This window comes from Podarcis filfolensis, assembly GCF_964270895.1.
Source record: "Podarcis filfolensis genome assembly, chromosome: 1".
Lineage (NCBI taxonomy): Eukaryota > Metazoa > Chordata > Lepidosauria > Squamata > Lacertidae > Podarcis > Podarcis filfolensis.
Window position 1 is genome coordinate 20,426,180 of NC_139604.1, and position 9,497 is coordinate 20,435,676.

The 9,497-nt window shown below is 41.2% G+C and overlaps 1 long non-coding RNA gene across 2 annotated transcripts in view; it reads left to right on the top strand.

The window, feature by feature from the left end:
- The window catches only part of LOC310743431, a 4,405-nt gene extending 975 nt beyond the window's left edge, over positions 1–3,430 (top strand). The window contains exons 2-3 of one of the 2 annotated variants that reach the window (XR_014539010.1): positions 785–925; positions 2,325–3,430. This is a non-coding gene — a long non-coding RNA (uncharacterized lncRNA). Of the gene's footprint in view, positions 1–8; positions 926–2,324 lie in introns of those variants that run through there. The other variant, XR_014539011.1, reaches the window with a different exon arrangement.
- The last annotated feature ends 6,067 nt before the right edge of the window (positions 3,431–9,497 follow it).

The window sequence follows — 9,497 nt, forward strand, 5'->3', positions numbered from 1 at the left end:
TCCAGCAACGCAAGGAAACCCCCCCTTGGGACTTGTTTTATTTCCATATTTTCCATTTTCAACACCCTCGCAGCAGCTCGTGGATGGAGGGGAGGGGGTTGGCTGTTAGATTCAAATCCCAAAGCAACCAATGGACCATATTTATTTATCTATAACTATATACGTACAGGCCAAACGTATATGAAAATATACTTTTTAAATTGGAAAAATGCAAATATTTCAACCCTAATACTATATAATAGATTAGGCTATTACTGGACTGGGCCCTGGCATCTTAGAGAACTGATACAATTCCCCCAAGGCTCCATATTATTTTATTTTTAATGGAATTTTATTAGAGGACACGGTGCGCATATGCATGTAAATTCCGTTGATAAAAATGGGACTGACTTCCGAATAATGTGGATATACAGTCCTTTGGTAACTGTTAAGGCTAGTACAATGGTGTTTACTTTGGAGTAAGCATGCAGGATCAGACTCTTAAGGTTGCAGAGGTCACCTGCTGCATCCAGAATTGTGGGTGCCTGTCAATGAATGGCAAAGTTGGTAGAGTGGTTTAGGAAAGGCAAACTTTCTCTCAGCCTCCAGCCTCCCACCCCTCCAATTCAAGATTCATGTATGGCTGCCTGTTTGCTTTAAGGTGCTGGCACTGGTCTTCAAAACCCTAAATGGCTTGGGACCCAAATAGCTGACGGAATTTATTGAGAATTCAAACTTCTCTGCTGTATGAGAAAGTAAAATTGAGTCCTATCAAATGAGGTTTTTTCTTCCTCTTTTTCTTCAGGTCTTCCTTTCCCCTCTTAGGCTGGATACTGAAGGTCATTTCTGTTAACTTGCAATAGAAGTTATTACTGTAGCACAAACTCTGATACTTGTACAGTACATACACAATGGGGAAAGAGGAGCCTTGCAGCCTGGAGAAAAAGTGAGTTCATTCTGTCTTCTTATTTCCTAATTCCTAATTGCAGCTACTCTCTCTAGCCCCATTCCAGCAGATGGAGTTATGAAATTGGCTACATTAGATTTCAGGCAGCACCTGGTATTGTCAATTTCATTTCCTTAAAATATGTTCTTCAGTGTGGCAGAAAAGGGCAGTATATACTGTTCAAATAGGAAAAACCTAGAAAATGTTTTTCAAATCTCTTCTGGCCATGGATGAGCAGATACCCCTGTGCTTCCATTGCCCTTTTTATTTATTTGTATTTGTTTGGAGAAAGATACCCTGCCTTTCCAAAGCTTTCTCACAACTCAGAGCAGTTTACGCTGAAACTGAAATACAGTGGTACCTCGGGTTACATACGCTTCAGGTTACATACGCTTCAGGTTACATACGCTTCAGGTTACAGACTCCGCTAACCCAGAAATAGTACCTCAGGTTAAGAACTTTGCTTCAGGATGTGAACAGAAATCGTGCTCCAGCGGTGTGGCGGCAGCAGGAGGCCCCATTAGCTAAAGTGGTGCTTCAGGTTAAGAACAGTTTCAGGTTAAGAACGGACCTCCGGAACAAATTACCGGTAAGTACTTAACCCGAGGTACCACTGTACTACATTCCCATAACAAAACAATAATTTTCAAAGGCTCATAGGGAAAAGCAAATATGAACACATTGCAACATTGTGGAAGTGGGGGGTGTTTAAATAAGAAACTTTAATATCTTGTCTGGACAGAGGCTGAGGAGAAGGAAGAGTGTGTTACCCATCTCCAGCGATGTTATACCCAGTAGCTTATGCAGTGATGCCAATGGGTATCCAATGGGTATCCTTTGCAGCCATTCAAACATATTGCTGCAGAGCTACTTGGGCCATTCGGTGTTTCACTTTGTGTCATGTGCTGCTTTAAGGACTACAAAATCCTGAAAAGCTAGTTTGTCCAAAAGCTATGGCAAAACATGTACCATAAACACTAACAGGCCTTCAGTATTGCCTGTTATAACAACTGAAATGCTAAGATGCTGGGCTGGATGCAAAAACAAAACTTCACAAACATTTGAATCAAAAGCCACAGAAATGCTGATTCTAACACAGTTAATAGGGTGAAATTGCCTATAATGATATGCAGACTAGAGATAACCAAGCAAGGTGACGAGCAGTTTTAAAAGCTATGTCCATGCTATTGTTATTTTCATTTACATATTTATCAACTGCCCTTCACTATAAGATACCAGGACAGGTTACAGCACTAAAACAATATTTAAAATTGTTGAAAGCCAAGCCAGTAGAATTCCAGTAGGATGATGGTGTCCAAGTATGTTTACCTGGATAGGCAAGCATTTCACAGAATCATAGAATGGTAGAGTTGGTTGTTCAACATTTTTCTTTCTGCAGACATGAAGTCATCTTGTGCCGTGCTCTTCTTGAATAAAAATGTTCACCACCAGAATAGAACTGGGTTTAGTTTACAGGTAATTTCCAAGCAAATAATCAACATTGACAGAAGAGGCCTACCAAAATTGATCCAAATACAAACTCTGAAGCTTCAAGTTTTGACTCTGCGTTTAAACTGACAGCCAGCTGGTTAACTGTAACCAGGTGAACTTTGTGAACTTCCCACCAGAAGTTGTACACCAGGCATCTTTTCTTCCCATGTGCCTCCCCTTCTCCCTCCCCCAGACTGTACACAAGAGTTTGAAAGCCTTGAATCTCTTTAACAGGCCTAATTAAACCATGTGGGCTGCATGGGGACAGGATGGCAAATCCTAAATCACAAAGTTCAGCGAAGAACATAATCTAAATCTGCATTTTGTTTTCCTCACATACAAACCAGGGGAAAACAATAAAAAGGGCATGGTGGCAGGAGTCAGAAGGGTGGGAGAAGGGAATTTCCTCCACATTCTAAATGTTAAAAATGCTGTGTAGCTTTGCATTTACAGAATAATGTATAAACTGGTCCATTATTAGTTTCGAACAGAGAGGCAGTGAGGGATTCCAAGATGATTCCAGGGGGTATATATTAAAGTGCCCAGGGGTACAGACTTTCCTCAGGGATATTCCAGGCTGTTTTCTGAATGTTGAGCTTTTACTAAAGGAAATATGAAGAAAGTGTTGGCAATATTCTCTCCCCCAATTGCTCATTAAATAATAAAATGTTTCCACCTTCCCGTGTTCTAGCCGTTGAGCTCAATGACCCTGGGAAAACTGACAAACATGGCTGCCTCATTTCTTTTTTTAAAAAACACCCCACTTTAATTTTATTTTACTTGTATTTATTAACATGCTAGGCTACCTATATGTTCTGGCTGCTCTGCAGTGTTTCTCTAAAGCAGGCTTCCTCAACCTCGGCCCTCCAGTTGTTTTTGGCCTACAACTCCCATGATCCCTAGCTAGCAGGACCAGTGGCCAGGGATGATGGGAATTGTAGTCCCAAAACATCTGGAGGGCTGAGGTTGAGGAAGCCTGGCCTAAAGTCTCACAATAAAATGTCTGGCAACAGATTTGGTTCTTTGTTGTTCTTTGAATGTATTAATCAAGGATTCCACTGACTGGTTGATTTTTAAAAATTTATTTGCACAGCATAAAAAAACCATCTAAAAAGTTATGGAAGTCTTAAAAGACTTCCTGATGAGTTTTACCGCTCAGTGTGCCTGGAATACAACCTTTGTAAAGCCTTGATGTGAGGAAGAAATATGCCTGAAAGATGTTGCTTCAAATATCATTCTTTTCTGATTTCCTGCATGCATGTATATCTGAAGTTAAAAAGATGTATGTGCTGTTGTCATACAGGAAGTGATTTTGGTTAAGAAAAAGGCTTACGTTTTGAAGTGGTACCAGGTTTCAGTGGTAGATAGGCTTAGTAAATTGTAAGCCAAAGAAAACTTCTCTTCGGTATAGAATTAGACCACAATTTCTGTAAGCTTAAACTAGGTCTCTAATTATAGATTACACTCTTAGTCAAGCCTGAAGGTTATAATTTAAAACTGTCATAGCAACTATAGTTCAAGTTACACAAAATCCTGTCATGGGGACTTAGTAGAAGCATGAGAAAGAAACCTTTAAAATGTAGTCATGTGTCTTTTTAATGGGATGGGATGAAGCAAAGACAAACAGTGAACTCAAACAGAGGGAAGAAAAGGAGGTAACCGCCGCCTCTTCTTAACAGCAGAGCACAATTGTATCAAGAACAGGATGTGCATTTATTTAAAAGCATTTCCCAACCGTTGTCCAAAACACACACTCAAAAAGGAAAAATAGATTTATTAACATATACAGTGTGGTAGTGAACTAGCTGATCATGTGTGAACTTCTATGGAGTCTGGAAGTATGTCCCATAAAAAGTTTGGAAGATGGTGGGTGATAAATACGGAAACACAAGTTGCCATATGCAAAGTCAGACCATTGGTTCAGCTGGCTCAGTATTGTCCACACTGTGCGGCAGCTGCTCCACTGTGTGGGTTGCAGGCAAATATATTTCCCTGCCCTATCTGGAGATGCCAGGGATTAAATTTGGGACATCGTTAGTTAGTTAGTTAGTTAGTTAGTTAGTTAGTTAGTTAGTTTATATTCCACACATTCAGTATGAGTTTATGCTCTCAGGGCAGCAAAGAGAATCATAAGAAACAAAAGATACCATTTTTGAAATGAAATAGATTGGAAAATCAAACTGCTCTAAGTTAAAGAATGCTTGCATTCAGAGTTCTTCAACTGGGAAAACAGAAATGTTTTTGTCTGACATTTAAATGATAGGGAGGCCTCTTTGGGGAGGGCATTCTCAAGATGAGGAGCCACTACAGAAAAGCCTCTCCAGTCACTATCACCCACTGAACTTCAGATCAGAGGCATAGCGTGGGCAAGGGGGCTGTTGCCCCAGATACAGCTTTTTTTGAGGCCACATTTTGCTCCTCACACCGCCCCTGCCAGACCCACTCTGCTTTGTGAGTCCGATCCCTCATCCCAGCAAAGCAGTGTGGAGCTGGCAGGGCATCAGGAGGACCCAACAGGCATGTGCCCTTCCAATCAGCCCAGTCAGACCGATTTTAAGGGCACCTGCCTGCCTTGCTGCGTCCTCCTCATGTCACCCTCCGCACCACCACCACCCTGGCGTGTCTGTCCCGGGCGCCTTGAAGACACATTCCACTGCTGCTTCAGATGGTGCAGTTCCCTGGAGAAAGATCTCAGATGATGATCTCAGTGGATGAGCAGATTGATACAGGAGAAGGTGATTCAACAAATATCTGGGTCTTCTTCTTCTTCTTTGGCAATCACTCTTAGCCGAGTAAGATTGTCTTCCATAAACACGGTTTTAACAATGAGTCCATGAGTGACTGGAGGCTAATTCTGGATCCCCACGTCCTTCCACAGTGGAGACATTGGTTTCCGGGTGGGAGTTGATCACGGTGTGGATTTGCCAAACGAGCCTTCCTCTTAGCACATTTCTCCATTGTGTCCTGAGTTCAAGTGTCTTCAAAGCCCACGACACTTTTGGTAAAGGCTGTTCTCCAATTGGAGTGCTCACGGGCAAGTGTTTCCCAATTGTTGGTGTTTATACTACATCTTTAAAAATTTGCATTGAGACAGTCTTTCAAACTCTTTTGTTGACCACCAGCATTATGCTTTCCTTTTTCAAGATTGGAATAGAGTAGTTGCTTTGGAAGATGATAATCAGACATCCACACAACATGACCAGTCCCACGAAGTTGATGTCGAAGAATCATTGCTTCAGCACTGGTGAGCTTTAGCTTTAAAGAGAAACGACTTTGAAATGAGATGAGAAACTCGTAGGGAGCCAGTGGAGTTGTTCCAATACAGACAATACATGCTCTCTTCACCAGATCCCTGATAGCAACCCAGCGGCCATGTTCTAGACTAGCTTCAGTTTACAAACAATCTTCAAAGGCAGCCCTACATAAAGGGCATGGTAGTAATCCAGCCTCAAATTTACAACAACATGGATAAGTGTAGTTAGGCTATCTTTGTACAAGAAGGGGATCATAGTTTACATATAAGTCTCAAACTGATAGAAGGTTCAGGTCCTTTGGACTACCGAAGTTACTTGAACTTCAAGTGATCAAGATGTCATTTCCCAATGTTAGTATCACATCATTGTTTGTGTTCAAATTCTTTTGCTTTGGAAATAATATATGTATTTGTCATGGAATTCTACTCAATATTGATCCAGAGGGGAACCTCAGTGTATAGTTAGCAGAGTAAAAACTTAAGCACGTTGCAGGATTTGCCCCCAAAATAGATCAGAGGCTACTGAAGGCAAATGAGCATAATGGTCACAAATCCAATACATTTAGGATTGGCACTGTCCATAAGAAAACAAGTTGCAGCAGACTTAATTTAAACTTACAATAACTTATAAATCAAAACTTTAACTCTAAGTAAACTATGTACAGAATCCCACACCAGAAGGAAAAAAGATAGAGAAAGTGAAACCCAGGCTCCTGGCCCTACTTTTATAGTCAGCATGACCTTGACAGAAAGAGATAAGAGAACCAGTTTAAGCCAGCTGTACTCAGCTTCTCTGAAGAAATAACCCAAACATGATGAACTTTCTGCTTGTTTCTTTCACACACAGAAGCTTCCAGGACCCTCTAATTAATTAATTAGAATAGGAAAGATCTCTAAACATCAGATTGATACTTTCTGCACTAAGAAATGCAAACTAACAGTACAGTGGTACTTCGGGTTAAGTACTTAATTCGTTCCGGAGGTCCGTTCATAACCTGAAGCTGTTCTTAACCTGAAGCACCACTTTAGCTAATGGGGCCTCCTGCTGCTGCTGCGCCGCTGGAGCACGATTTCTGTTCTCATCCTGAAGCAAAGTTCTTAACCTGAGGTAATATTTCTGGGTTAGCGGAGTCTGTAACCTGAAGCATATGTAACCTGAAGCGTATGTAACCCGAGGTACCACTGTCTTCTTGTTTTTAGCTCTCCTTAGAGACTTCCCTTAGGCAAATGGCTGGTTATTGTGAGAGCACGATGTTGGATTAGATGAGCCACACTGGCCGGATCCAGCAAGGGTCTTCTTACGTTCTCAAGCCAAACTCTGCATGGTAGCCATGGCAGAAGGGGAAAGGTTGCAGGACGTAGGCTGCAGGCTGGCACAGAAACTGGGTTTTGATCGGGCCCAGTGATGGCTGGTGATGGCTATGATACCAGTTTGGGATTCAGTGCTTTCTCTTGCCCCCTCTCACTCTGGCAGGGATACCACCAGTAGGTCTACCACCTGCCCACATTTTCAGCAGAGCTGACTAGAAGGACCACTCTGTTCAATCCAAGGCCCTCGCAGCTCACCATAAGGGGTAGCAGGTTGGATTGTCCTGTAAAATAGCAGGGTGGGGAATGGTGCTTCTCAGTGCAGATTTGATACACGCAAGCTACCAGTGAGGAAAGAGTAAGCATACCTAATTATAGTTTTAATTGGATATAAATACCTGATCAACAGATTTAATATTCAGTGGAACCATCTGGCTACTGCAGAAATACATAATATATTTGGCTTATTAGTGAGAAGCAGAAATGTGAGGGGGGGGGGAGACATGATAAAGAGGCAATGAAAATTCTTCTCTAGCTGAAGTGGCAAATTTCTGTCTTTGTGACAGTATTTAATAATGTTCTAATTGTACCAGCACTGTGAAGTTATAAGTAACTCAAGTGCACAGTGATGATTAGAGGATCACAGTTGGCTAAAGACATGTATCCAAGATTAGATTAATGGAATCTTTATTTAGCGTAAAGTTAAAATTGTTTCATGACAAAGCCAAAAAGAAAGAAATTAAAATACCCTATTAACATTTTCACAAGCATTTTTCTTTTTAAATTGCTGTTAGTAAAGCTTTTCTGCTATACCATTTCTTATCTAGAATCATTATTCTTATCATCTTTGCCCATTTTTTCCACAATACATATTTATTTCATTAGTATGTCTAGACAAGAATGTGAAATCACCCTGATGCCATATGTTTAACGGTTTATTTTATTTTAGTATGACTGTAGCTCAGTTGAATGCCTACTATTATTAAATCTTCTGAAAGAACAAACAAACATTTGAACTCTGTGACACCTCAAAAATGTAATACATGTTTAAATTCTACAGTAGGTAATAAGGCCCAGCAATTTCATTCAGGCTTAGTTGTGAAAGAGTTGGACAAAATTAATGTAAACATCTGTTATAATCCTATACTTGAGATCTGTGGCAGAAGAGTAACAGGATTTGGCAGAAGCCCTTCTACGCAGGTAGAATGCCAGATATACCATTGCCACAAAAAGATGCTGGCAGAACATCCCACATGCAAATAAAAATAGGCTACCAGCAGACTCATTCCACTGGTGTAGATATGCTGGTGCAATGGCCCAAAGGGGGTGAAGTTTGGGATAGAACATGAGCAACATACATATGCTGTATGCTAGTAGCCTTCAACCTTTTCAGACTCCAGTACTCACCTTCAGCCCAAACATGCATTTGGGGACCAACTACTTAAGTTTTTAACCATATAGTTATATGGTAGCTGTACTACTGTTGCGACTCAGTATTGGGTCTTAACCCACCAGTTGAAGACCAATCCTCTACTCCAGGGGTGGGCAACTCTCAAGAGACTGCGATCTACTTTCAGAATTAAAAACTGGCAGTGATCTACCTCCTTTTTGGAGGAGGGGGATTCAATTGTTGAGCTCTTTTTTAGGGTGGAGAAAGGCTCCCGTCCGTCCCTCCTCCGCTTTTGCTTCATAAGATGCACAGACATTTCCCCTTACTTTTTAGGAGGAAAAAAGTGCGTCTTATGGAGCGAAAAATACAGCACTTAATAAATCTATATAATTGAATAAATGCTAACAGAAGACTTAACTTAGGCTGGATCTCCAGACACATCAAAGAAGCATTGCATTTAAAGGTGTTGCAAACTTCATACAGGGAAATCCCGTTGGCGAAAGACAGGACTCCACAGCGCCATCTGATGTCACAGTGTTAAAACGCATATAAAGCGCTTTTATCTTTACGAATGTAGCTGAGTCCTTAGTGGTGTAGGGAAAAACGTTACCTTTTCCAGCTGCCGTCATGCTGGAGACTGAAACAATGTCATGATTTGTTAGACCACTAATCTAGAGCAGTATCAGAGAAGGTTTCAGTTACCCGCTACCAAATAGCCAGATGAGTAATGCAATCACACACCTACTAAGTTTGTATTTGCAAGCCAGCGCTGATACTAATGAACAAACACACTTTTGTTCTACACTAGTGAATCCTGAAATGAATTTGCTGGCAAGGAATAGTTGCACCAAAGGGTCTTTCAGTTCTCTTTTAATTATTGAAGCACTTTATCGTTGCAGGTGCATATTATTCAAAGTGTGAGGGCTAACCTTTAAAGCCTTATTGATGGCCTTGGTACCTGAAGGAATGCCTGGCCTCCACAGGAGCCTGCCCACATGCTGAGTCCTTCTTGTGGGATGTAATCACTATAGCAGTCAAATACAACATTTCCTGTTTGCCTAGAGTGGACATGCAGGGGAATGTTACACCAGCCAGGAGGACTTCCTGTCACACCTGTCTGGAGCATCCTT